Source organism: Passer domesticus, chromosome 9, assembly GCF_036417665.1.
Source record: "Passer domesticus isolate bPasDom1 chromosome 9, bPasDom1.hap1, whole genome shotgun sequence".
In the NCBI taxonomy this organism is placed as follows: Eukaryota; Metazoa; Chordata; class Aves; order Passeriformes; family Passeridae; genus Passer; species Passer domesticus.
In genome coordinates, this window is record NC_087482.1 from 12,427,589 (window position 1) to 12,454,760 (window position 27,172).

The 27,172-nt window shown below is 53.7% G+C and overlaps 2 long non-coding RNA genes across 3 annotated transcripts in view; both read right to left on the minus strand.

The window, feature by feature from the left end:
- Positions 1-12,200, minus strand: part of LOC135307170 (uncharacterized) — a 40,114-nt gene extending 27,914 nt beyond the window's left edge. The window contains exons 1-5 of one of the 2 annotated variants that reach the window (XR_010367891.1): positions 12,117-12,200; positions 11,928-12,029; positions 11,380-11,496; positions 10,989-11,060; positions 10,730-10,900 (exon numbers count right to left, since the gene is read on the minus strand). This is a non-coding gene — a long non-coding RNA (uncharacterized LOC135307170). Of the gene's footprint in view, positions 1-10,729; positions 10,901-10,988; positions 11,061-11,379; positions 11,497-11,927; positions 12,030-12,116 lie in introns of those variants that run through there. The other variant, XR_010367892.1, reaches the window with a different exon arrangement.
- Positions 12,201-16,814: 4,614 nt separating this feature from the next.
- Positions 16,815-17,901, minus strand: LOC135307662 (uncharacterized). Its single transcript, XR_010368354.1, has 3 exons — positions 17,792-17,901; positions 17,244-17,360; positions 16,815-16,924 (listed from the first exon to the last, which is right to left on the minus strand). It is a non-coding gene; the product is annotated as an uncharacterized LOC135307662 (long non-coding RNA).
- Between the last annotated feature and the right edge of the window lie 9,271 nt (positions 17,902-27,172).

The following is a 27,172-nucleotide window of genomic DNA, read 5'->3' on the forward strand; positions in this document are numbered from 1 at the left end:
AATCCATATCATCTTCTAACTATAAGCTGCAGAGATTAAATTTCTCACTGTGTGGAGAAATACCTGATTCAGTTTGTTTTGAATCTGCTGCCTGTCAACTTTTTTTGATCTTGTCAAAGGCTGTCTGGGGAGAACGTTGTCAATACAATTTTTGTGAAATCTACATGAGAATCTGAGGAGATTACTACACAGCTTGGATGCTAGAGGAACTTCTGCAAATAGGTTACAGGGTATTTATTTAACTGATTCAGAACTTTGCTTCAGCTGGCAATAGTTCGAAAATTTTATTTTCTAGTGTCTTTTGGTGGCCCACATTAAAAAACAAAAAAATCCACAAAACAAAAAAAAAAAAAAAAACCAAAGAACAAGTTCTGTCCTTTTCCAATTTCAAACAGATATTCTTTTTCTTTACCCATGAATTATGACAAAGCAAGTGACGTTCAAAGTCAGCATTCAGAAAGAGCCCTGAGAAGAGACTAGATGTATGCCAATTCCCTCTTGCTATTCAGCTGATTTTATATACTAGCTTTCTGTGTCTCTAGCTTTTTATATGATCTCTGTTACTACAGCCACTTCCAAATCTTGGTAAAAATTAGTAATTTCTCCACCTTCACTTTGTGGGAAATTGTGGGGGCAAAAAAGTAGCATTGTTTAGTCCAAATTCAAGCAGAAAAACAGAAATTCAGAAATACATTCTGACCCTTGGCCAGTTTTAATTTTTATTTAACAGCACCCACAAGGACACCGTCCCCAAGTGAGGGGAGTGGGGCTCGCAGAACTCACCGATTGTGAGGTCACGGGCACATCTCCAGGGAGGCCTGAGGTATAACCGTTGCTGTACATCAACATTGCACTCAGAGCTGAGGACAGGATCCCGAGAGGGAGCTTGCCCAAGGCTGCTGAGCGAGTTTTGGTGTCTCTGAGACATCTCTCTTCACTCAAGGAAGGATTGGAAGGCTTTGTCAGGAGGAGAAAGGCCGGCAGTGCTGTGGCACAGACCGTCCAGGCATTCCTCCGTACCCACAATGGTGCAGCAGAACGCTGCTAAGAAGCGTCCCCCTGGCAAGGAGCGAGGTGAGAGCCAAGTCTCCCTCCCCACAGATGGCAGAGGGGGAGCGGCCAAGAGCAGCAGAAAGGGGAAACAGGAGATCCACAGAATCACCCCAGAGTAGAGGCCCTCCTCTCATGGGCCAGAGGAGCCAGGCTGGGCTGTGGGCACCGGCACTTCCCCTGCCCTTTAGCCAGCCAGCAGGGCCTTGGGGACAATGCTGCAGGGACATTTCCTGAGCTCTACAAGGTGCTCACTCCCCCTGCCCTCTCTCTCTCTCCCCAATGCACACCGTGTCACCGGGCAGAGGCAGACGCAGAGAGCGGCAGCTGCCTCTCCGGACATGCCAGGTCGGACCAAGCTCGTCGCCGTTCATGGAGACAGCAAGCACAAGACTCGGGCAGCCAGAAAGGAAAACGTATCCGGCTCAACCGCGTGCCACTGCTGCGTGCTGAGACCAGCAGCCCCAGCACCGCCCCTCAGGCGGTGTCAGGGCAGTCCCAGGCCGTGGGGCTGGTCACCAGCAGCAGCAGCAGCTTGCCCTGCCGAAAGCAGGGCCTGAAGCGAGGCCACCCACGGGGAGACACGGAGCCTCAGGCACCCAAGAGCCCACTGGCAAAGCGCCGCAGGTTGGAGGATGGTCCAGCCCCTCAGGAGGTGTCAGGGTGGTCCCAGGCCATGGGGCTGGTCACCAGCAGCAGCTTGCCCTGCCGAAAGCAGGGCCTGAAGCGAGGCCACCCACGGGGAGACACGGATCCTCAGGCACCCAAGAGCCCACTGGCAAAGCGCCGCAGGTTGGAGGATGGTCCTGCCCAGAGTGCTGGTACCACCAGCCAGGTGGCATTGAGGCTGTCCCAGGAATCTCAGTCATCCAGGAAACAAACAGCCCCATACATACCCCCCTGGATCTTGCCCCGCTCCCAATCCGGGCCAATTCGTGTGAGGCACGTCTTGCGGCGGCAGCTGCGAGATAAAAAGCCCTACAGTCGGCCTGAAAACCAGGGCAGGACCAGACGAGCACCCACCCCTGTTGTTTGGCCCCCTCATCCCTCAAAATAAAGTTTTCTGGTTTGTTTGTTTGAACTGGGAGATGCCACATTCTTGTTTCCAGTCGTCTGCAGCTGATCTCCAAATAGGGGCCCCAAGCTCAGTGGGACAAGTGTGTGCCTTCAAGGACTCACCTGTCCCATGGCAACACCCAGCGTCACCACGTTCCATGGCAACACCCAGTGTCACCATGTCCCCTGGTCTAGAGATACCAGCCCTGCTTCTGCCAGGGAAAAAACAGAACTGTGCAAAAGGAGCACGGGGATTTTGCAAGCATTCCTGGCTGAGGCAGCCTCAGTGGGAGGGCACAGCTCTGCCTGCTGCAGGTGCCCAGGAGGGAAAATCATGGATGCAGTAGGATTATTCCCCTCCCAACCCAGCCCAGGCACAGTTCAATCTACCACTGCTGCCACTGGGGTTGCACGTACCAGCCTGGAGAGTAACTGGAATAAGAGAGAGTAACTTCCCAGCATCAGTGCAGCTGATGCTGGGAAGGTAAAACTAAACCCAGTCCCGCCCCCAGTAAAAATACACTGCACCTGAAAAAAAAATAGCCAGCACCCTCCTGTTCTCTGCAAATGGGACCAAAAATTTCAAAAGCATTAAAAAAATTAACCAGGCTTTGGAGCAGTTACAGGTCAGACTACATGAGGCTGGAAAAGATTGTACAGGTGACAGTTCTCAGAGGAAAATTAGCAGGAAATCCCTTCTTTCTGCTATTAAAATCTCAGGCTGTTGCCATGAGACACTCAAGCCACAAGAAAAGTACTTCAGCACCAGCATCCAACTGAGCACCTGTTTGATCCACTTCAGTGGAAAGCCATCACTTTGCCAGCAGAATTCCTCCTCTGGGTTACACACAACATATTTTTTTCTATCTGGGAGTGCCACTGGATTTTTTTTACCTAGCATTTAATATTAAATTGTGGAAGTATTTTAAATTAAAAGGGAATGAAAAGATGGACCCACGAGATGGGACAGGAGGAAGCCGGGCAGCCCTTTAAAGAGGGAGATGCTAAGCTGTACATCCAGGAGAGCTCCTCTGAGCACAGAGCAGCCACAGAGCACATCTGACCACAACATTTCTAGTTCACCTGTGTCCTTATAAATGGGAAAAGAACAAAACAGTGGCAGGAAAGGAGGCAGAAGTCAACAGTGAAAGTTTCATTCACAACACATGATTCTCTGCAAGAAGCACTGGAGAAGTGCATGGGGTAAGAGTTCTGCAAGTGCCAGGCTCTTCTGCAGCAGAAAAGGTCTAAAAAAATCAAAATTCTAGCAAGCAAAATAAATCCATCCTTTAGGGCTTGTAAATACTCCGATGAATCTCAGTTACTTTGGGACAAAAACAAACACAGGGCAAACTTTCCCAAGTATGGTTTCATGACAAAATTCCCATTTGTCTGCTCCTGTTTGTCGGAGAAGACAAGGTTACAAGCTGCCCAGCTCAAGAAGGAAAGGAGGATCTACACTTCCCTGTCATATTTTCCTACTGACAAAGGATTTAAGACAGAGAATTTGGGTAAATGGAAGGATAAGACTGGAGTACGGATGAAGTTTCACATCTAAGATACTTCATTTGCTAAAATAGAAGCACTTTTGTTGTACATGGATCTCCTTGCTAAACCTCTTTGTCTTCAAACTCCCTTCCTCCATGGCAGAACTGAGCAAGCTCCATGTGTCAGAGCTTCGAGTTAAAAGCTCTGTGAAGAGTTAGTTTTAATGGATCCATTTCCAGTCCGTGGGGTTGCTGTCATGAGGAGCTCAGGTGGCTTTTTGTTGAGATCAAAATCAATGAGCCATTTGTCCCAGCTCCACCTGTCCTGAGGCAGCACTGGCTCCACTGTGCCATTTCTAATGAAAATTGAACCTCCTAAAGAAGCCAGGCCAAAATCACAAGAGAGTAGTCACAAAAATTAATTTCGGCAGTTTACTGGGTATTGATCTAACAGCTACCACCTTCCCAAAGTCCAGGCAACAGTTAACAAGGCTCTTTGCTCTGTAAACGGCCTTTCAATTGGTAGTGTTTCATACCCATGCAGAAGAACAAAAAGCCACTTCCACTGTAGAAACATGAGCTGCAGCTATGCAGTAAGTTGTGCTCAGTAGCTGACCTGCTGCTTTAGTTTTGGGGCAGGAGATACTGCCATAAAATTTCACAAGGAAACTATCAAGTATCTAAACTATGCAGCATTATGTTATTTTCTACCTCCAGTATTGCCAGCACATAGCTTAAGGAAGACAGGTATTTACCAGCCACCATAGATGAAAAAATTAGAATGAAAAATGGCTTTTAAGGAAATCAGAGTGATGGCCACCAGTCATTTTCCAGCTTTGCAGGATTTTGGTTCACAGTCAATCTAAACAAGCCTGCATATGTCGAGCAAGAAGGAAATCACAGAAACATTTCATAGATTGTAGCAGTTTGTTTGGGGGGGGGGGGGGGGTCCCCGGGGAGTCCCCGGAGGGCCCCCTGGGCTGTGAGTTCGCTGGCAGCAGCAGGCACGCAAGGAGACTCCACACAGCTTCTGAGGGTGCTGATTAGATGAGGGTTTATTGGGGGTCCCAGCCCCGGGAGTAACATGGTTTCAGAGGGAGAAGGGGGAAAGGCAAAAGGAAGGGGGAGAGAGGGCGAGCCTAGGGGAGAGATGGGCCATGAGAGAATCTGGTCTTCCTCACACAGCTTAAGAGGGAAATTCAAAGTGGGTGCGAAATAAGATTTGGGCCAATGGGATTGCAGATTCATGGGACTTCAGGGGAGGAACACAGGTTGGAATAAATCATACATTTTTGAGGGGTACATTTTCAAGATAGAGCATACCATTTGAATGAAATGCAACACCACAATAGATTAATATGATAGATGATAGATAGATAGATAGATAGATAGATAGATAGATAGATTGACAAGGAAAATAGAGATATATGGATGCACTTGCCTATATAACTTTGTATAGAAAAGGATGGGGAAGTGAGAGGTTATTCTTTTCCACACATGGGAAACTGTCTTTTTCCCAGAAAAATCAGCTTCCTTCTTCAGTGACCACCAGGGTATCTGAAGACCCCACCAAGAAGGCCCTGTGATGCCATTGGCCTGTGCATCCAGCAAGTCAAGAAAATAAGGCCTGCCTCTTAATACTACAGTGGTGTTAAAGAGGTTTATTCTCGGTTTTTGGTACCAAGAGGAACAAACTGAAGCCACTTGCCATAAAATGCCTGCACAAGCACCAGTGCAAATCACAGCCAAAGGAAGGATGAAGCCAAGGTGTCCCACAACCACAGCCCAAGCGGCCAGAGATCCTCCTTCAACCCTGGCTGCATTGAAGCCCCACTGACTGCCAAGAAGAAAAGCACCCTACTGAGAGCAAGCAAACTTAACCCTCTGCCAGGACACAAATTCAGAGGGAAAAAAATTTTAAAATCCCCACACCACCAGACACACTTCCCAGTGAGAAGGGTTGGAACACTCTGCCCCTCAGCACTTCCCCGGCAGGCAGGTTCACAAAGGTGCTGCGAGCTAAGCTGTGCCCTGCGAGGGAACAGAGCCAGCCTCCCTTCAGTGGGAGAAGGCACGGCCTCAGCTGTAGCCCCGGGTGCCTGCGGTGGCCCAGGGCACGGCCATAGCTGTCAATGTGTTGGGCTGCAGCACAGGGCAGGCCGGAGCTCAGCAGCCTCAGCAGAGCCCAGGGCCGCGGCCCTTCCCTGCCGGGGCCCGAGCCTGGCCCGGCCCGGCCCGGCCTGAGCAGCCCGGCCTGGCCCAGGGGATGGGCTGCGCCCGCCCTCTGTGCCCACAGGCTGGGCCCAAGCCTTTGCAAGAGGCTTTCTCCCAGCTTGGCAAAACCTCGGCCAAGTGTCCCTGTGCTGTGCTGAGAAGAGTAAAAAACCCTCTCAAATTTAACCCTGCTGCCCACCGCATGAGGGATCCCTGCACACCTTAGGAGAGGCCATCAATACTCCTTTGTGCCTCATGAGGGATCCCTGCACCCCTCAGCAGGGACACCAAAATATCCCTTTGAGCCTCTTCAGGTCCAGGCCCAGATGATGCCACGGAAGGAAATGTGCCCTCAGCCCAGGGACGCTCAGCATGGGCTCCCCCATCCCCTCGGGGCCCCGCCGCTGGGCACAGCAGCCCCTGCCTGGCTCCTGCCTGCCCACACCGTGGCCATCCACGGCTGCTCCTGGGCATGGAGCTCAGTCAGTGCTGGTGCCGGGTGGGCTTTGTTGGTGCTACCAACCGGACATAGCTGTGAAAACTCTAATTCTTTATTTAAACATAAAATGTGGGACAAGCCCTGCCCTGCCAGGCAAGGGCTGCCCACCTTCAGTCCTGGCTGGGGAACAGGACCAGGGGGCTCAGGGGCAGAGGGTCTCGTTGAGGAGGGGTGGGTTTTGGGACGGCCGCATGGCGGGGATGCAGCCACGGCAGGGCAGATAGGGGCAGAAGGGAAGAGCTGGGATAAACTGCCAGGTTGTCATTGCCTCTGTTTTTAGGTTTGTCTTCTGAAGATACACGCGAGCACCTGTGAATAGAGGTGGTGGCTGAGGCCCCAGCTGCCAGTGGCACACAGGGAGCCTCCTGCACAGCAGGGCCCATAACTGGCAAGGCTCCCCAGCATGGCTGGAGCTGCTGGCACAGCTGGGCCCAGCTGGACAGCTGCCCCTCAAGGCCCCGGCCAGCAGGGCACGGCTCTGGGCAGGGTCCCTGGCCAGGAGCGGGCCCCAGAGCGCCTCTGCCTTTCAAGAGCAACCTCGGCCCTGCTCTTTCTCCTCCCCACCTGCCTCTGCCCCGTGCCCCTGGGGCTGCTCTTGGCCAGGCAGCCTCAGTGGGAGCCAGCTCTGGCTGCAGCCCCAGCGGGGCCCCCAGGACAAGGCCCAGCAATTGAGAGGCCAATGGAAGCACTGGGCAGCAGCAGAACCCTCAGCAGAGTTATTTGGACTATCATGGACTGGCCACAACTCCACTGCAGCCTCAATGGGAATGTTCCCTGTCCACGTTAGACTTTCAAAAGAAGCTGTTGGAGGGGGAGAGCACAAAACACTCACTGTTTTCTGTTCCAAGAATACCAGATTCCAATGCAGCACAATATGAAGACAAGCTCCAAATAAAGCACGCCTGCCAGAAACCCTAGCCAGCAGCCTGTTCCCTGACAGAAACCACTTCCGAGGCCATCCTGGGCATTGGGAACAGGTCTTGTGGTGCCAGCTGCATCTGTAGGAGCAATGGGAAGCGTGAGCCCGTGCTGTGCTGCACTGCTGAGCTGGCAGCACGGTGGATACGGGCAGGACGTTCTCTGTTTCCCCCAGAGCTGGGGCCTGCAGGCACCTTGCCGGCCCTTGGCACAGGCTGTGCCAGCCAACAAAGCCCAGCAGGCCGGGAGGAGAGCCCGGGGCAGCGCAGCTGCTTGGGCAGTGGCTGCTGCCAGGGACACGGGCCAAAGCCATCCCTGAGCAGCCACTGCCACCCCTGGCACTCCCTGCCCCGTGACAGCTCCCCCAGCCCCAGGGGACAGGCTCAGGCCCTGTCAGGACCCAGCGCAGCCCCTGCCCAGTCAGGAGCCAGGGCTGGCTCTGGCCCTGGGCTGGTGGCAGGGCTCCCGCTCGGGGCTGCTCCTGTGCCTTGGGCCTCTGGGCACTCAGGGCCAGTTCCGCAGCAGCTGCAGCGCCAGGGACGTTGCTGCACCAGTCCCGTTTCCCCGGGGCTCTGAACCAGCTCCAGAGGCCTGGAAGCTCAGGCGCCTCCAGCTTTGGCTGCTGCCGGGCCGGGCAAGGGCAGGCCCTGGGGGAAGAGCTGCTGCCACACAGCCCCGGCCAGGGCTGAGCCTGGCACAGCAATTACCTGCTGTGCCTGTGCCCATGTCTGGCATCGCCTTCCTTCCTGCAGCTAGCGCTGCCAGTGAGCCACTGCTTCTCCCTGAGTGTTCCTCCTCCTGCAGAGCCTTTTGGTCCATCACTTGAAAAAGGAAAAAAGGGACAACTGGATCAAATGGAAACATTCCCCACTGGGGAAGTGGCATCTTCATCAGGAAATGCTTGTCAAAGTCACAGATAAAGACCAGGAAAAATCCCAGGTAATTTGGGCTAGGCCAGTGCACTCCCATGAGCAAACAGCTACACCGCCTGATCGTCTCAGAGACTGGGAAATGGCAGGGGAACTCAGGCCCACAGTACAGTTGGGGCACCCTATCAGCTAATGCCAAATTCCATCCTGCAGAGGCTGGGGAGGAATTGCAGCCAGGCCAGAATGGGAAACAGCCCTGCAGGGTGTGAAAGCAGCAGCGGGGCAGCGAGGCTGCCATGGATCCCTTCCCGCTGTGCCGGGCACGGCGTGTCCAGATGTGCAGCCAAAGCCCCCGGCTGCTGAGTCCCAGGGGAAGCATGAGGGAAATGCACCCACCTTGTCCTCCGGGTGCTTCCTTCTGTGTTTCTCTCAGGAATTCATCTGCCTCATGAGACATTTTGGCTGCAGTATCTTGGGTCTTCCCTTTTGGAGGACCTTAAGAGAAAGAGTTCCATTTCCCAGGAATGGGTCCCGCAAAAGCAGGGCTCAGCCTGTGGTCTTAGCAGGGACACACTACTCACCCCTGCCATGGGAGCTGGGTTGGGGCCAAGCATCCAGCCCTGGAGCTGGAGAAGTCCTCCCTGCAGACACACCTGTAACTCAACAGCCACAGAAGCTTCTGCCATCTCTGCTGATCTGCACGGGCACCACTGAGCCGCAGCAGCGGTGAGGGGATCGTGCAGGGTGCGGGCACACACGTGCATGGTTCTGTGCTGGCACCTGCAGCGCTGCCTCCCTGGCCCAGCTTTGGGCTCTGAGCTGGCAGCTCTCCCAGGGGAAAGGCCTTGACCTACCCTCAGCGTCTCCCAGAGCCTCAGTCCTGGATGTGGGGCCTTCACCAGCAGGTTCAGCTGCAAAGAAAGGCAGGACAGAAGAGCTCCTGTGGCACTGCAGGAGATCCTCAGGCTGCCCACAAGGCTCAGCCCCGGGGCACAGCCCTGGGCCCGGCCCCTTCCCTCCCTGCTCTTCTCTTTGACTGCACAGAGCACACGGAAGGACACACTGGCACAGCACACGGGAGGAGGACTGAAAGATCAATGCTCCTTCGTCCCACTGACAGCGATCCTGAGGGATCCCTCAGGGATCCAGAAGAGAGAAGGGAAAGATTCTCAGAATCCTTCAGCCTTTACATAATGTTAAGGGAAATGGTTTATAAATGAGCTTTTGTTGCATTGATCCTGATTATTCACTCAGGAAGGGCAGAATGAAAACTTGCCTCCAGCATCCTCCAGGAACTTCAAACCATCCTTCATCAGGACTTCCTGAAAACCCATGTCACGATTCCAGTCTAAAAGGGAGCAGAGATCAGAACCGTATCTGCGGCATGCTGGGATGCCCGAATGCTACATGGAAAAGGGCACTGCAAGGGGGTCGTGTAAGGCTATGGGACCCAGATGGGAATGGACATGGCCAAAGCTGCCCAGGGGCCTGGGGAGCTCTGGGCTGGCTCCTGATCACTCTCCACACTCTTTCCCTGCCCTCAGCAACATCCCTGGGAGGGGTGGCTGGAGTAGCCCAGGGCCCTGGGGCTCTCTCCCTCAAACTCACAGAATACGTCCCTAAAGCCCTGGGGAAAACTGCAGCAGGCAGTGCCACAGCTGTCCCTCCCTCCTACACTCCCTCCTGCCCTCCTTCTGCTGGGACAGCTCCCACATCCCAAGGGCAAACAGCCAGGCCCTCTCAGGACACACTGGAGCCTTGCTCTCCCCCTCTGTCCTTTCCCCACCGTGGGCACCCCGTGCAGTCACTCCCAGGTTTCAGGACATGTCTCCCATGGAGGGACCCCAGCAGGACTGCTCAGTGCCCTGAGCCTGCTCGGGATAATTCCCCTGGGCTGTGCCGCTCTAGTCCAGGCTGTGCCCGCACTGCCAAGCAGCAGAGAGGGCAGCTCAAGCCTCAGCAGGGCTCAGGCCCAGAGGCACAGCAATTACCTCCTGTGCCTGTGCCTGGCATGGCCTCCCTTCCTGTAGCAGAGGCTGGCACGGAACCATTGCTTCCTCCGGGAAATGCTTCTTTCTGCACAGGCTCTCCGTTCATTTCTGGAGAATGGAAAAGAGACAGCTGGATCAGATGAAAACATTCCTGACTGGGAATGGGGATGGTGAGGCATCACTTATGAAAGGAATGGATAAGGATCAGAAAACACCCAGGATTTTGGGACAACCCAAGGCTGCTTCCTTCCCCAAACAGCCCCAACATCTGATCTGCCTGGACATCAGGAAATTGCAGGGGATCTGAGGGTGGGCATGGCCTGTGGTACAATTGGGGCTGCCAGTCAGCTGATGCCAAATGCCTTCCTACAGAGGCTGGGCAGAAGCTGCAGCCAGGCCAGGCTGGGAAACAGCCCTGCAGGGCGTGAAAGCAGCAGCGGGGCAGCAAGGCTGCCATGGATCCCTTCCCACTGTGCCGGGCATGGCGTGTCCAGATGTGCAGCCAAAGCCCCCGGCTGCTGAGTCCCAGGAGCAGCATGAGGGAAATGCACCCACCTTGTCTTCTCTGCAGACATTCCTTCAGCATTTGCCACATGATTTCTAATGGGTCCTGGAATTTCTTGCCTGCCATGTCTTTGGTCTTTGCTGTCAGAGGACCTTAAGAGAAAGTAGTTCCATTTCCCAGGAATGGACCCCACAAAAGCAGGGCTCAGCCTGAGGGGTCAGCAGGGACACACTACTCACCCCTGCCATGGGAGCTGGCCTTTTGTGCAGCATCCAAGGTAGGAGTTGGTGAGGTCGTCCCTGCAGACACGCCTGTAACACAACAGCCACAGAAGCTTCTGTCACCTGGTTCTTACCAGTCAGTCAAACATTACGCCTTGGTGGGACAGTGAGAACATACCTGCAGAATGCTCAGAGGGCTTCACAACTTCAGAGCGCCAGGCTAATGGAGAATCCTTCCCAGCATCCCAGTCTGGAAGCAAACCAAGATGAGAACTGTTTCCATTGTGTGCCAGGGCTGGCTCTGGCCCTGGGCTGGCGGCAGGGCTCCCGCTCGGGGCTGCTCCTGTGCCTTGGGCCTCTGGGCACTCAGGGCCAGCTCCGCAGCAGCTGCAGCGCCAGGGACGTTGCTGCACCAGTCCCGTTTCCCCGGGGCTCTGAACCAGCTCCAGAGGCCTGGAAGCCGAGGCGCCTCCAGCTTTGGCTGCTGCCGGGCTGGGCTAGGGCAGGCCCTGGGGGAAGAGCTGCTGCCACACAGCCCCGGCCAGGCCTGAGCCCGGCACAGCAATTACCTGCTGTGCCTGTGCCCGTGTCTGGCTTTGCCTTCCTTCCTGCAGCAGGGGCTGGCACCGAAGATGGAGTGCTTCCTTCAAGAAATGCCACCTTCCACTGAAGCACTATGTCCATCTCTTGACAAAGGAAGGGAGACAGCTGCATCAGATGGGGCTGTTTCCCACTTGGGTGGTGGCATCAGAGGTAATATTTGTGAAATTTATGGAGCAGGAAAATGGCCAGGTTACAGTGGCATGATGAGAGCACTTCCACCACCAAACAGCCACCCTTTTCCTAATCTGCAGGGCTGGATATAGTGGGGGATCTCAGGGTGTGTTACAGTTTGGGCATGGCCTGTCAGCTGATGCCAAACGCCTTCCTGCAGAGGCTGGGCAGAAGCTGCAGCCAGGCCAGGCTGGGAAACAGCCCTGCAGGGCGTGAAAGCAGCAGCGGGGCAGCAAGGCTGCCATGGATCCCTTCCCACTGTGCCGGGCATGGCGTGTCCAGATGTGCAGCCAAAGCCCCCGGCTGCTGAGTCCCAGGAGCAGCATGAGGGAAATGCACCCACCTTGTCTTGTCTGCAGGGGTTCCTTCAGCTCTTGCCTCATCTGTTTGGATGGTTCCAGGGATATCTTATCTGTTGTATCTTGGATTTTCCCTGTTGGAGTACCTTAGAGAAAAATATTTCCATTTGCCAGGAATGGATCCCAGAAAAGCAGGGTTCAGCCTGTGGGGTCAGCAGGGACACACTACTCACCCCTGAGATGGGAGCTGGGCTTGAGTGCAGCATCCAAGGTAGCAGCTGGAGAAGCTGGAGAAGTCTTCCCTGTAGACACATCTGTAACACAACAGCCACAGAAGCTTCTGTCACCTGGTGCCTGCCCGCTTGTCTACAATTCTTCCTAGGTGGCACACTGAGAACATACCTGCAGGAGGCTCCAAGGGCTTCAAAACTTTATTCATCCAAGCTGATGGAGAAGCCTTCTCAGCACCCTCATCTACAATGCAATACAGATGAGAACATTTTCCAGTGTGTGCTGGGATCTCTTTCTGCCACAGGGAACTGGGCACTGCCAGGGAGTCGGGTAAGGCCATGGGAGCCAGATGTGAATAGACATGGCCAAAGCTGCCCAGGGGCCTGGGGAGCTCTGGGCTGGCTCCTGGTCACTCTCCACACTCTTTCCCTGCCCTCAGCAACATCCCTGGGAGGGGTGGCTGCAGCAGTGCAGGGACCTGGGACTCTCCCCCTCACACCCAGAAGAAATCCTCCCTAAAGCATGGGGGAAAACTGCAGCAGGCAGTGCCACAGCTATCCATCCTGCCCTCCCTCTGTCCCTCCTGCCCTCCTTCTGTGGGGAAACCCCCCAGATCCCAAGGGCAAACAGCCAGGCCCTCTCAGGACACACTGGAGCCTTGCTCTCCCCCTCTCTCCTTTCCCCACCGTGGGCACCCCGTGCAGTCGCTCCCAGGTTTCAGGACATGTCTCCCATGGAGGGACCCCAGCAGGACTGCTCAGTGCCCTGAGCCTGCTCGGGATAATTCCCCTGGGCTGTGCTGCTCTAGTCCAGGCTGTGCCCGCACTGCCAAACAGCAGAGAGGGCAGCTCAAGCCTCAGCAGGGCTCAGGCCCAGAGGCACAGCAATTACCTCCTGTGCCTGTGCCTGGCATGGCCTCCCTTCCTGGAGCTGAGGCTGGCATGCAACCACTGCTTCCTCCGGGAAATGCTTCTTTCTCCGCAGGCTCTCCTTTCATTTCTGGAGAATGGAAAAGAGACAGCTGGATCAGATGAAAACATTCCTGACTGGGAATGGGGAAGGGGACAATTTCAGGAGGCATCACTTGTGATAGGAATGCACAAGGACCAGAAAACACCCAGGATTTTGGGACAACCCAAGGCTGCTTCCTTCCCCAAACAGCCCCAACATCTGATCTGCCTGGACACCAGGAAATTGCAGGGGATCTGAGGGTGGGCATGGCCTGTGGTGCATTTGGGGCTGTCTGCCAGCTGATGCCAAATGCCTTCCTGCAGAGGCTGGGCAGAAGCTGCAGCCAGGCCAGGCTGGGAAACAGCCCTGCAGGGCGTGAAAGCAGCAGCGGGGCAGCAAGGCTGCCATGGATCCCTTCCTGCTGTGCCAGGCACGGCGTGTCCAGATGTGCAGCCAAAGCCCCCGGCTGCTGAGTCCCAGGAGCAGCATGAGGGAAATGCACCCACCTTGTCTTCTCTGCAGACGTTCCTTCAGCATTTGCCACATGATTTCTAATGGGTCCTGGAATTTCCTGCCTGCCATGTCTTTGGTCTTTCCTGTCAGAGGACCTTAAGAGAAAGTAGTTCCATTTCCCAGCAATGGACCCCACAAAAGCAGGGCTCAGCCTGAGGGGTCAGCAGGGACACACTACTCACCCCTGTCATGGGAGCTGGCCTTTTGTGCAGCATCCAAGGTAGGAGTTGGTGAGGTCGTCCCTGCAGACACGCCTGTAACACAACAGCCACAGAAGCTTCTGTCACCTGGTTCTTACCAGTCAGTCAAACATTACGCCTTGGTGGGACAGTGAGAACATACCTGCAGAATGCTCAGAGGGCTTCACAACTTCAGAGCGCCAGGCTAATGGAGAATCCTTCCCAGCATCCCAGTCTGGAAGCAAACCAAGATGAGAACTGTTTCCATTGTGTGCCAGGGCTGGCTCTGGCCCTGGGCTGGCGGCAGGGCTCCCGCTCGGGGCTGCTCCTGTGCCTTGGGCCTCTGGGCACTCAGGGCCAGCTCCGCAGCAGCTGCAGCGCCAGGGACGTTGCTGCACCAGTCCCGTTTCCCCGGGGCTCTGAACCAGCTCCAGAGGCCTGGAAGCCGAGGCGCCTCCAGCTTTGGCTGCTGCCGGGCCAGGCAAGGGCAGGCCCTGGGGGAAGAGCTGCTGCCACACAGCCCCGGCCAGGGCTGAGCCCGGCACAGCAATTACCTGCTGTGCCTGTGCCCGTGTCTGGCTTTGCCTTCCTTCCTGCAGCAGGGGCTGGCACCGAAGATGGAGTGCTTCCTTCAAGAAATACCACCTTCCACTGAAGCACTATGTCCATCTCTTGACAAAGGAAGGGAGACAGCTGCATCAGATGGAGCTGTTTCCCACTTGGGTGGTGGCATCAGAGGTAATATTTGTGAAATTTATGGAGCAGGAAAATGGCCAGGTTACAGTGGCATGATGAGAGCACTTTCACCACCAAACAGCCACCCTTTTCCTAATCTGCAGGGCTGGATATATTGGGGGATCTCAGGGTGTGTTACAGTTTGGGCATGGCCTGTCAGCTGATGCCAAATGCCTTCTGGCAGAGGCTGGGCAGAAGCTGCAGCCAGGCCAGGCTGGCAAACAGCCCTGCAGGGCGTGAAAGCAGCAGCGGGTCAGCGAGGCTGCCATGGATCCCTTCCCACTGTGCCGGGCATGGCGTGTCCAGATGTGCAGCCAAAGCCCCCGGCTGCTGAGTCCCAGGAGCAGCATGAGGGAAATGCACCCACCTTGTCTTCTCTGCAGGGGTTCCTTCAGCTCTTGCCTCATCTGTTTGGATGGTTCCAGGGATATCTTATCTGTTGTATCTTGGATTTTCCCTGTTGGAGTACCTTAGAGAAAAATATTTCCATTTGCCAGGAATGGATCCCAGAAAAGCAGGGTTCAGCCTGTGGGGTCAGCAGGGACACACTACTCACCCCTGAGATGGGAGCTGGGCTTGAGTGCAGCATCCAAGGTAGCAGCTGGAGAAGCTGGAGAAGTCTTCCCTGTAGACACATCTGTAACACAACAGCCACAGAAGCTTCTGTCACCTGGTGCCTGCCCGCTTGTCTACAATTCTTCCTAGGTGGCACACTGAGAACATAGCTGCAGGAGGCTCCAAGGGCTTCAAAACTTTATTCATCCAAGCTGATGGAGAAGCCTTCTCAGCACCCTCATCTACAATGCAATACAGATGAGAACATTTTCCAGTGTGTGCTGGGATCTCTTTCTGCCACAGGGAACTGGGCACTGCCAGGGAGTCGGGTAAGGCCATGGGAGCCAGATGTGAATAGACATGGCCAAAGCTGCCCAGGGGCCTGGGGAGCTCTGGGCTGGCTCCTGGTCACTCTCCACACTCTTTCCCTGCCCTCAGCAACATCCCTGGGAGGGGTGGCTGCAGCAGTGCAGGGACCTGGGACTCTCCCCCTCACACCCAGAAGAAATCCACCCTAAAGCATGGGGGAAAACTGCAGCAGGCAGTGCCACAGCTATCCATCCTGCCCTCCCTCTGTCCCTCCTGCCCTCCTTCTGTGGGGAAACCCCCCAGATCCCAAGGGCAAACAGCCAGGCCCTCTCAGGACACACTGGAGCCTTGCTCTCCCCCTCTGTCCTTTCCCCACCGTGGGCACCCCGTGCAGTCACTGCCAGGTTTCAGGACATGTCTCCCATGGAGGGACCCCAGCAGGACTGCTCAGTGCCCTGAGCCTGCTCGGGATAATTCCCCTGGGCTGTGCTGCTCTAGTCCAGGCTGTGCCCGCACTGCCAAACAGCAGAGAGGGCAGCTCAAGCCTCAGCAGGGCTCAGGCCCAGAGGCACAGCAATTACCTCCTGTGCCTGTGCCTGGCATGGCCTCCCTTCCTGGAGCTGAGGTTGGCACGGAACCACCGCTTCCTCCGGGAAATGCTTCTTTCTCCGCAGGCTCTCCTTTCATTTCTGGAGAATGGAAAAGAGACAGCTGGATCAGATGAAAACATTCCTGACTGGGAATGGGGAAGGGGACAATTTCAGGAGGCATCACTTGTGAAAGGAATGCATAAGGATCAGAAAACACCCAGGATTTTGGGACAACACAAGGCTGCTTCCTTCCCCAAACAGCCCCAACATCTGATCTGCCTGGACACCAGGAAATTGCAGGGGATCTGAGGGTGGGCATGGCCTGTGGTGCATTTGGGGCTGTCTGCCAGCTGATGCCAAATGCCTTCCTGCAGAGGCTGGGCAGAAGCTGCAGCCAGGCCAGGCTGGCAAACAGCCCTGCAGGGCGTGAAAGCAGCAGCGGGGCAGTGAGGCTGCCATGGATCCCTTCCTGCTGTGCCGGGCACGGCGTATCCAGATGTGCAGCCAAAGCCCCCGGCTGCTGAGTCCCAGGAGCAGCATGAGGGAAATGCACCCACCTTCTCTTCTCTGCAGACGTTCCTTCAGCATTTGCCACATGATTTCTAATGGGTCCTGGAATTTCCTGCCTGCCATGTCTTTGGTCTTTCCTGTCAGAGGACCTTAAGAGAAAGTAGTTCCATTTCCCAGCAATGGACCCCACAAAAGCAGGGCTCAGCCTGAGGGGTCAGCAGGGACACACTACTCACTGCTGCCAAGGGAGCTAGGCTTTTGTGCAGCATCCAAGGTAGGAGTTGGTGAGGTCGTCCCTGCAGACACAACTGTAACACAACAGCCACAGAAGCTTCTGTCACCTGGTCCTGACCAGTCAGTCAAACATTACGCCTTGGTGGGACAGTGAGAACATACCTGCAGAATGCTCAGAGGGCTTCACAACTTCAGAGCGCCAGGCTAATGGAGAATCCTTCCCAGCATCCCAGTCTGGAAGCAAACCAAGATGAGAACTGTTTCCATTGTGTGCCGGGGCTGGCTCTGGCCCTGGGCTGGCGGCAGGGCTCCCGCTCGGGGCTGCTCCTGTGCCTTGGGCCTCTGGGCACTCAGGGCCAGCTCCGCAGCAGCTGCAGCACCAGAGACGTTGCTGCACCAGTCCCGTTTCCCCAGGACTCTGAACCAGCTCCAGAGGCCTGGAAGCCGAGGCGCCTCCAGCTTTGGCTGCTGCCGGGCCGGGCAAGGGCAGGCCCTGGGGGAAGAGCTGCTGCCACACAGCCCCGGCCAGGGCTGAGCCCGGCACAGCAATTACCTGCTGTGCCTGTGCCCGTGTCTGCCATCGCCTTCCTTCCTGCAGCTGGGGCTGGCACCGAAGATGGAGTGCTTCCTTCAAGAAATGCCACCTTCCACTGAAGCACTATGTCCATCTCTTGACAAAGGAAGGGAGACAGCTGCATCAGATGGAGCTGTTCCCCACTTGGGTGGTGGCATCAGAGGTAATATTTGTGAAATTTATGGAGCAGGAAAATGGCCAGGTTACAGTGGCATGATGAGAGCACTTTCACCACCAAACAGCCACCCTTTTCCTAATCTGCAGGGCTGGATATAGTGGGGGATCTCAGGGTGTGTTACAGTTTGGGCATGGCCTGTCAGCTGATGCCAAATACCTTCCTACAGAGGCTGGGCAGAAGCTGCAGCCAGGCCAGGCTGGCAAACAGCCCTGCAGGGCATGAAAGCAGCAGCGGGGCAGCGAGGCTGCCATGGATCCCTTCCCACTGTGCCGGGCATGGCGTGTCCAGATGTGCAGCCAAAGCCCCCGGCTGCTGACTCCCAGGGGAAGCATGAGGGAAATGCACCCACCTTCTCTTGTCTGCAGGGGTTCCTTCAGCTCTTGCCTCATCTGTTTGGATGGTTCCAGGGATATCTTATCTGTTGTATCTTGGATTTTCCCTGTTGGAGTACCTTAGAGAAAAATATTTCCATTTCCCAGGAACGGATCCCAGAAAAGCAGGGTTCAGCCTGTGGGGTCAGCAGGGACACACTACTCACCCCTGAGATGGGAGATGGGCTTGAGTGCAACATCCAAGGTAGCAGCTGGAGAAGCTGGAGAAGTCTTCCCTGTAGACACATCTGTAACACAACAGCCACAGAAGCTTCTGTCACCTGGTGCCTGCCCGCTTGTCTACAATTCTTCCTTGGTGGCACACTGAGAACATACCTGCAGGAGGCTCCAAGGGCTTCAAAACTTTATTCATCCAAGCTGATGGAGAAGCCTTCCCAGCACCCTCATCTACAATGCAGCACAGATGAGAACATTTTCCAGTGTGTGCTGGGATCTCTTTCTGCCACAGGGAACTGGGCACTGCCAGGGAGTCGGGTAAGGCCATGGGAGCCAGATGTGAATAGACATGGCCAAAGCTGCCCAGGGGCCTGGGGAGCTCTGGGCTGGCTCCTGGTCACTCTCCACACTCTTTCCCTGCCCTCAGCAACATCCCTGGGAGGGGTGGCTGCAGCAGTGCAGGGACCTGGAACTCTCCCCCTCACGCACAGAAGAAATCCTCCCTAAAGCATGGGGGAAAACTGCAGCAGGCAGTGCCACAGCTATCCATCCTGCCCTCCCTCTGTCCCTCCTGCCCTCCTTCTGTGGGGAAACCCCCCAGATCCCAAGGGCAAACAGCCAGGCCCTCTCAGGACACACTGGAGCCTTGCTCTCCCCCTCTGTCCTTTCCCCACCGTGGGCACCCCATGCAGTCACTGCCAGGTTTCAGGACATGTCTCTCAAGGAGGGACCCCAGCAGGACTGCTCAGGACCCGAGTGCCCTGCGCCTGCTCGGGATAATTCCCCTGGGCTGTGCCGCTCTAGTCCAGGCTGTGCCCGCACTGCCAAACAGCAGAGAGGGCAGCTCAAGCCTCAGCAGGGCTCAGGCCCAGAGTCACAGCAATTACCTCCCGTGCCTGTGCCTGGCATGGCCTCCCTTCCTGCAGCAGAGGCTAGCATGGAGCCGCTGCTTCTCCTGGGAAATTCTTCCTTCTGCCCTGCCTCTCCATCCACTTCTGGAGAAAGGAAGAGGGACGGCTGGATCAGGTGGGGCTGTTCCCCACTGGGGAGGTGGCATCTTCAGCAGCCAGTACTTGTGAAAGTCATGGTTAAGGATCAGGAATCCACACAATTTTCTGGGTAGACCAGGGCCCATCTTCATCATAATACCCACCCTTAGTGATCATCCTGGAGACTATGAAATTTCAGGGGATCTCAGGCCCATGGTGCAGTTTGGGCTGCCTGTCAGCTAATGCCAAATGCCTTCCTGCAGGGGCTGGGAAAAAGCAACAGCCAGGCCAGGTTGGGAAACAGCCCTGCAGGGTGTCAAAGCAGCAGCAGCAGCAGCAGTGGGGCAGCGAGGCTGCCATGGATCCCTTTCTGCTGTGCCGGGCACGGCGTGTCCAGATGTGCAGCCAAAGGCCCTGGCTGCTGAGTCCCAGGAGCAGCATGAGGGAAATGCACCCACCACGGCGTCTCTCCAGATCACTCGGCATCTCCTCCATGTGTTTGGATGCCTCCAGGACTTAGTGTCTCCTCTAAGTTTGTTCTCCATTCTCAGGGGACCTGAAGTGAAATAGTTCCATTTCCCAGGAATGGATTCCACAAAACCAGTGCTCAGCCTGTGGGGTCAGCAGGGACACACTACTCACCTCTGCGATGGGAGCCAGGCTTCTGTGTAGGGATCAGCAAAGGAGCAGGAGAAGTCCTCCCTGCAGACACACCTGTAACTCAACAGCCACAGAAGCTTCTGCCATCTCTGCTGATCTGCACGGGCACCACTGAGCCGCAGCAGAGGTGAGGGGATGGCGCAGGGCGAGGGCACACACGTGCATGGTTCTGTGCTGGCACCTGCAGCGATGCCCCCTGGCCCAGCTTTGGGCTCTGAGCTGGCAGCTCTCCCAGGGAGGAAAGTCTTTACCTACCCTCAGCATCTCCCAGAGGCTCAGTAATGGGTATGGGCTGGGAATCCCGATCATCTTCATCAACAGCATCATCTTCATCAACTTCAGCTGCAAAGAAAGCCAGGACACAACAGCTCCTGTGACCCTGCTGAAGATTCTCCTTCAGGCCCGAGTGGCAGTGAGGGCACCTGGGTGTTTGCTGCCCTCCAAGGCACTCCCTCAGCTCTGCCTCCCACTCAGGAGCAGGGGCAGTGGCAGCACGTGCCTGCAGTGGCCCCACACTGGGATGGAAGGAGCCCCTTGCCGGGCAGTCGGGGCAGAAAGGACTCCCTGGAGATGCCAGCAGCTCTAAAGCCAGACCCGGGCAGGGCCAGGGCTTGGCAGTGGCAGCAGGAGCAGCTCAGGCTCCCTGGGGCTGGCAAAGGAGCTGCCAAAGGCTCAGCCCTGGGGCACAGCCCTGGGCCCGGCCCCTTCCCTCTCTGCCCTTCTCCCTGGCTGCACAGAGCACACGGAAGGACACACTGGCATTGCACACAGGAGGAAGGCTGAAAGCTAAATGCTCCCTTCTCTCACTGACAGCGATCCTCCGTGATCACTGTTGGGCACAATAGTAGAAACTTTGAGGCCAGGATTTGCAGAATCCATCAAACTTCAGAGGATCTTAAGGGAAATGACAGAGGAATATCCCTCTGGACAATGATTACACTTGGACAGTGATTACTCTGTTAGGAAAGGGTTGCTGACAACCTACCTTCACCAAGCTCCAAGATCCTTAAACCATGGTTTACCAGCATTTCCAAATGATGCAAGTCACGATCCCAATCTAGAAAGGAGCACAGATGGGAAGCGTTCCATGGTGTGCTGGGATCCCCTTGTATAGGGAACCGAGCACTGCAAGGGGGTCAGGTAATGCTGTGTGCCCGCACTGCCAAGCAGCAGAGAGGGCAGCTCAAGCCTCAGCAGGGCCCAGGCCCAGAGGCACAGCAATTACCTCCTGGGCCTGTGCCTGGCATTGCCTCCCTTCCTGCAGCAGAGGCTGGCATGGAACCACTGCTTCCTCCGGGAAATGCTTCCTTCTGCACAGGCTCTCCTTTCATTTCTGGAGAAAGGAAGAGGGACAGCTGGATCAGATGGAGCTGTTACCCAGTGGGGAGATGTAGGAGAGTGCCCCCCTAATGACAGAGCGGCAAAGCTAGCCTTTGTCCCCCAAAAAAGGAAAAAAGCCCAGAAGTTTCTCCCAACGATCAGGTGAAAAGCCACCTCATAAGACCCCAGAGGCTTCACTAAAACCTTGGGGTCACCTAATTGGATAGAAGCGAAAAGGTCCTGCCTGACCCATCAAGTAGAAAAGAGGAGGACAAAAGAACCAAAGGGCTTTTGTGAAGGTGTTTCTACCAGTGGCAGACTGCTGTACCTGCATCGGATTTTTCTGTTTGTTATTTTGCCTTTTATTAAACCTTTTTGTTTCTAACACTGCAGCAGAAGCCATCCTGCTCATTATTTGCCTCCAAAGGTAATAGCTGAGCTATCCTTGGGTGTGCTGGGTTCCCTTTTTGAAGGTTTATAACACCTGGCCCCAGAAAAAAGAACCCAGCATGTGGCGCCCGGACAGTATTTCTCATATTGAGGAAGATGGTCTAGGGATTTTTTGATTACCTCAATCAAAATAGGACATTTTTCCTTGGTATTTGTGTTTTTGAGGGAGCAGGCCTGCACCTGAGTTTTTTGTCCCTTTAAAATAGAAAACCCAGAAGAAGGCATTTGAGATTGAGAGGGAATCTCGAATCAAAGCCTCATACTGGTGAAGAGGAGGCTGTAATCAGAGACGGGACTGGAGCAGCACCGCAGCCTCAGAGGACTCTGTCGCTCAGCTCAGCTGATTTGTCACTGTTGTGACCCAGGACCTGGGAAGAATTTCATACCAAGAAGGACAACTGGAAAACTCTGGTGAGTGCCACCATGGGAAATCGGTTGTCTTTAGCTGAGCAGGATTTTTTTTCATATTTCAATTATAAGTTAGAAATTCAAGATATTCAGTTTGACAACAAACAGCTTAAAAAGCTTGTAAAATGGGTCTTAACAGAGTTCCCAAACTCAGACATATCTCAGAAACTCGATCCAGAATTCCGGGATTCGGTCGGACTGAAATTACATAACATGGAAAAGAATAAGAAGTCCAACTTAAAGCTGCGTCCAATATTCAGGACGGTGTTAAAATTTGTAACAATGGAAAGTGCAAAGCAAGCAAAGAATGCACACAAGCAAGCAAAGATCAGGGACAGGGCAGAATGCAGGCAGCAACAGCAGGACCGGGAGGAGAGGAGAAAGAGGAGTTCTGAGGGGACCCAGAAGCCTTCCCTTATCCCAGTCGAGAAACAAAAACTCCGGAGGAGCGGCCGGGAGGTGGCCAGGCCAGCCGCCCCCCCCCTTCCCCACCCCCGTCCTGGGAGAGAGGGGAGCAGACCAGCCCTGGCCAGGCTCCTCTGCAAACCACATCTTTCACAATCCCTGCCATACCTAAGTCCTCTGTATTCCCTCTGAAAAGCTGCCTTTGGCGCTCGAAATCGGTGAATTTTGGCAGTACAATGGAAAAAAGCCGAGCCGATTGTGCCCACTCTGAGGACAGTGGAGCTCATGGCAGACGCCATGATGGCCCCGGCCCAGCCCCGCCCTTCGTGGGCGTGGCTCGCCCTCCTCCCCGGGCTCCCAGCAGTCCCTGGGTGGCTCCTCCCTGAGCTCCTGCCCATCAGAGCAGGGACACGCCCCTTTTGTGGGCGGAGCCTGGGTGGTGTCCCCGCCCCTGCTCCCCGCCCACAGCCCGGGAGGGCACGCCCCCTCCCTGCCGAGCGTGGGAACCGGATGTGATGCCCGGAAGTCACCCTGTCCAAGATGGCGGCGCCCATGTCCGACAATTTACTGGAACAAAAAATAAATTGTTCTTGTGCTCCACAATGTAATTCCAAATAATCTAAGGAAGAGTTTAACACAGAAGTTGTCACAGATACCTGGCAGAGGATAAGAAAGGATGCAGTTCAGGAAGGAGAGTGGGAAATTGCATCAAAGTTAAAAGTTTTTCCTGTGAGGTGCACAGCAGGTCCTGCACCGAGAGGGAGCTGGCAGCAGATCAGTTTTGCTGAGTTAAAAGAGATTTGCAGAGCCTCTCATTTGTATGGTAGCGATTCTGCATATTTCAGAAGTGTTTTACAAGCCACCTTTACAGCAAATGTATTTACTCCACACAATTTAAAGCAGCTTTGCACATCTCTGCTGTCCCCAAGAGAATTTTCTCTGTGGGAACTGGCATGGAAACGTTTGTTAAATGACCTTTTAGGAGGTTATGCAGGAACTCCAGCCACTGCAAATTTGACTATAGATCAGCTCAGGTGGAGGAGCTCATACAGATCCTCAAACACAAGCCCGGACTCTCAATAAACAAGTATTACAGGATATCAAAGAAGCAGCAAAAACAGCTTTGTTACAGGTTCCTGATGGCAACAAACCAGAACTAGATTTCACAGAAATAAAACACAGAATAGATGAGCCTTATATTAAGTTTTTGGACTGTTTGAAAATGGCATTGGAAAAGCAGATTCCAATAGACGGAGCCAGACAAGAGTTATTAAAATGGCTTGCAATTTCTAATGCAAACCCGAGCTGCAAAAAAGTATTAGGTGCATTGCCACAGGATCCTGAGCCCACCCTGACCCAGCTCGTGGATGCTTGAACCGCCTGGGCACCCCTGAGCCTGCAGCAGCCATGCAGGCAGAGGTGCTGGCCAGTGCCATCACAGCAGCTCAGGAAAACACCCCAAAGCAGCAGGAAAAAGCAGCAGAAATGCAAACACAAGCCCTAGCAGAGGCTCTAAGAGCATTCAGAGGTGCAATTGAAAACCAGCAGACTCCAAGGGACACGTGCCATTCGTGTGGCCAGAGAGGTCATTTCAGAGGGGATGTCCTGGGGCCCGCAGAAGGCCACTGCCCAGAAACAGTGGATGCAGAGGTTTCTGTCACGTGCTAACAGCTGTCACCCAGCACAGGGCTGTCCGTGCCATCTGCCGGGAAACGTGCAGCCCGGCACGGGGCAGTGGCTGCCATGACACAGGAACCCTGCACCAGGGGCAGAGAGCACCACAGGCCACCACGGTCAGAGCTGCAGCACGTCTGTGCAGGACTGCCGACCACAATGTCCCCAGGTGCCAGACTGGAGCTGTCCCCAGCCCAGCCAGTGGTGCTGACCAATGCCATTGCTCACACAGTGCCCACAGGACAGCTGGGGCCTGAACCACAACCACGTCAGTTCCTCATCGTGGGAGTGAGCAGATCCCATGCAGAAGGTTTTTATGTCATTCCAGCTGTGCTCTCTGTCACCTGTTCACAGGAAATTACAGTCTTAGCTTTGTGTCCAGACCCTCCATGCTTTTTACCCAAAGGACTGACCACAGCACAAGCTTTCCTCCTACCAGAGTCCCAGAACAGCACAGCTGCCATGGCCTGGACCAGGCTCATCAGCCGCGGGCGGCCTCAGCTCACCTGTGTGCTGCAGCCCCTCGGGCAGCCATCACCCTCAGTGGCCTGACAGATCCCGGAGCAGACGGCATCTGACACCGGAATGGCCACAGGACTGGGCCATGGTGCCCGCGCTGGATCAGCTGGCAGCTATTGGTGGTCACTGTGAGAGTTCTCGAAGTTCCCACTCAGGCACATTTGAGGGGCCTGCAGGTCGTGTTGCCACCACAAGACCATTCGTTGTAGGAGCTGATTTTGTTCTTTGGGGCCGGGGCATTTTGTCGCAATGGGGTGTGAGGTTAGAAACTGGATTTTAACAAAAGTTGTTGATGGACATAACACTTTAAAACTGACATGGACATCTAATACACCCATCTGGGTCAGCCAGTGGCCCTTACCCAAAGAGAAACTTGCTGCTTTAGAGCAGTTGGTACAGGAACAGTTAAACAAAGGTCACTTAACTCCAACTACTAGTCCCTGGAACACCCCAGTTTATGTAATCAAAAAGCCAAACAGTGGGAAGTGGAGGTTGTTGCAGGATCTCAGAAAAGTTAATGAAGTGATTCAAGAAATGGGTTCTTTACAACCAGGTTTACCCTCTCCTGTTATGATTCCAAAAGATTGGAAGTTAAGTGTTATTGATTTAAAAGACTGTTTTTTCAATATTCCCTTGCATCCAGATGATGCACCAAGATTTGCATTTTCCATCCCATCCATAAATCAGCAAGCACCCTTGAAAAGATATCATTGGCTTTCTCTACCAGAAGGAATGAGAAATTCCCCGAGTATATGCCAGTGGTATGTTGCAAAAATACTTTCCTCAGTTCGTGCACAATATCCAAATTCTCTCATATTACATTACATGGAAGATATTTTAGTAGCAGCCAAGGACCAAACATCAATGCAAGAGACAACAGATCAGGTCATCTCAGCAGTGGAGAAAGCAGGACTCACTGTAGCGAAAGAAAAAATACAGACACTTCCTCCCTGGAAATATTTAGGATACAGGATGACAGAACAAACGGTAACCCCGCAGCCACTCCAGGTAAGGACAAATCCAAAGACATTGAATGAAGTGCAGCAGCTCGTGGGGACTCTGAACTGGCTTCATCCACTACTAGGCCTTTCAAATCAGGACTTGGCTCCTCTGGCAGATTTGTTGAGAGGAGACACAGCCTTAAACTCACTGTGAGAATTCAACAAAGAAACTCAAAATGCTTTGGACAAAGTGATGAGAGCCATCCAGACGTGCCAGGCTCATCGGTATAATCCTAACCTGTCTTTTTTGTTTGCAGTTTTAGGAGACAGTCCACAGCTTCATGGTTTGATATTCCAGTGGGATCTAGAGAAGAAGGACCATCTGATAATCTTAGAGTGGGTTTTCCTGTCTCGTCAATTGGGTAAAACTATAACAACTTTCCCTGAAATTATTTCACAATTGATTATCAAGGCTAGATCTTGAATGCTTTCCCTTGCAGGAAAAGATTTTGCAGAAATCTTCCTGCCTGTCACATCCATCTATTTAGAATGGTTAATTCAAAATTCAGAAGTTATGCAATTTGCTTTGGAAAATTTTGCAGGAAAAATTTCAGTCAATTGTCCCAAACATGAGCTATTAAGTTCATCTTTAAAATTAATTCATAAACCTTTAAGAAGTAATGCACCCCTCGAGGCAATCACGTTTTTTACAGACGGTTCTGGGAAGTCTAAAAGGTCTGTGATTGCTTGGCAAAATTCAGAGACAAAAAAATGGGAATCAGATATTGAGGAAGTAGATGGTTCTGCACAGATTACAGAGCTAGCAGCAGTTGTACGGGTCTTTTCAAAATTCACATTTCCTTTTAATTTAGTAACGGATTCAATTTACGTTGCAGGTGTGGTGGAAAGAGCAGAAGGATGTCTGCTGAAAGAAGTTTCTGATGATCAGTTATACGGTTTGCTTAAAAAGTTAATCCTACTTCTTTCCATTCAACAAGAACTTTACTTTGTAATGCACATTCGCTCACGTTCTTCTCTTCCAGATTTTTTAGCAGAAGGCAATGCCATGGCTGATTTGTTAGCCGTGCCAATCCAGCACACACTTTTTAATGTTATTGAACTCTTCCCCTGTTGTTGTTGATTTAAGCTTCCACTCACCTTCCCTTCTTTTGGGTACCACTGTGCCTTTTCTTGATGTAATCCATTTAAAAATGTCTAGGGGACCTAAACTGATACTGTCCCATGGCCAAATTTCACTTAAGTGTGTCCCCCTGCACACTCAACAATGAGTCAAATTAAATTCTTTTGTACCATATTGATAAAAAAGATTCTTTCTGTATATTTGTCCCTCTCTATCCCTTTGTCTTTTCAATTGCACTTCTTTCTCTTTGTATGTATCACTTTCCTTGTGGTTTCACTTCCTTGTTCAAAGCATACCCATCTTTCTTTCACAGGGCACTCTCCTGACATCCTCTGGCTTGGGTTTGCAATATTTTTAGCCAGCCCATATAGTTTATTTTCTTCTTTACAGGTTGTTAACTGGGAGTGATCGATGCATTTGGGATTCATGTCTGTGTGTACTCTGATGAGTACACGTACTGTATCTCCTCTACACAAGGGATAGTAACACTTCTCACAAGTGTTTCCTCCACTTCCTCCAAAGTGGGTGAGTAGTAGCATTGCTACCAGTGGGAGTCTGGTACGGGCTGGCCTCTTCACCTCTCGAACCACAGGGGTTTTCTCGGTGCCTAGAGAGTATTTCCTGGAGGTAGTTCCCAATCCAGTCTTGCCTCCCACTTCTGGTTTTCCCTTCTTC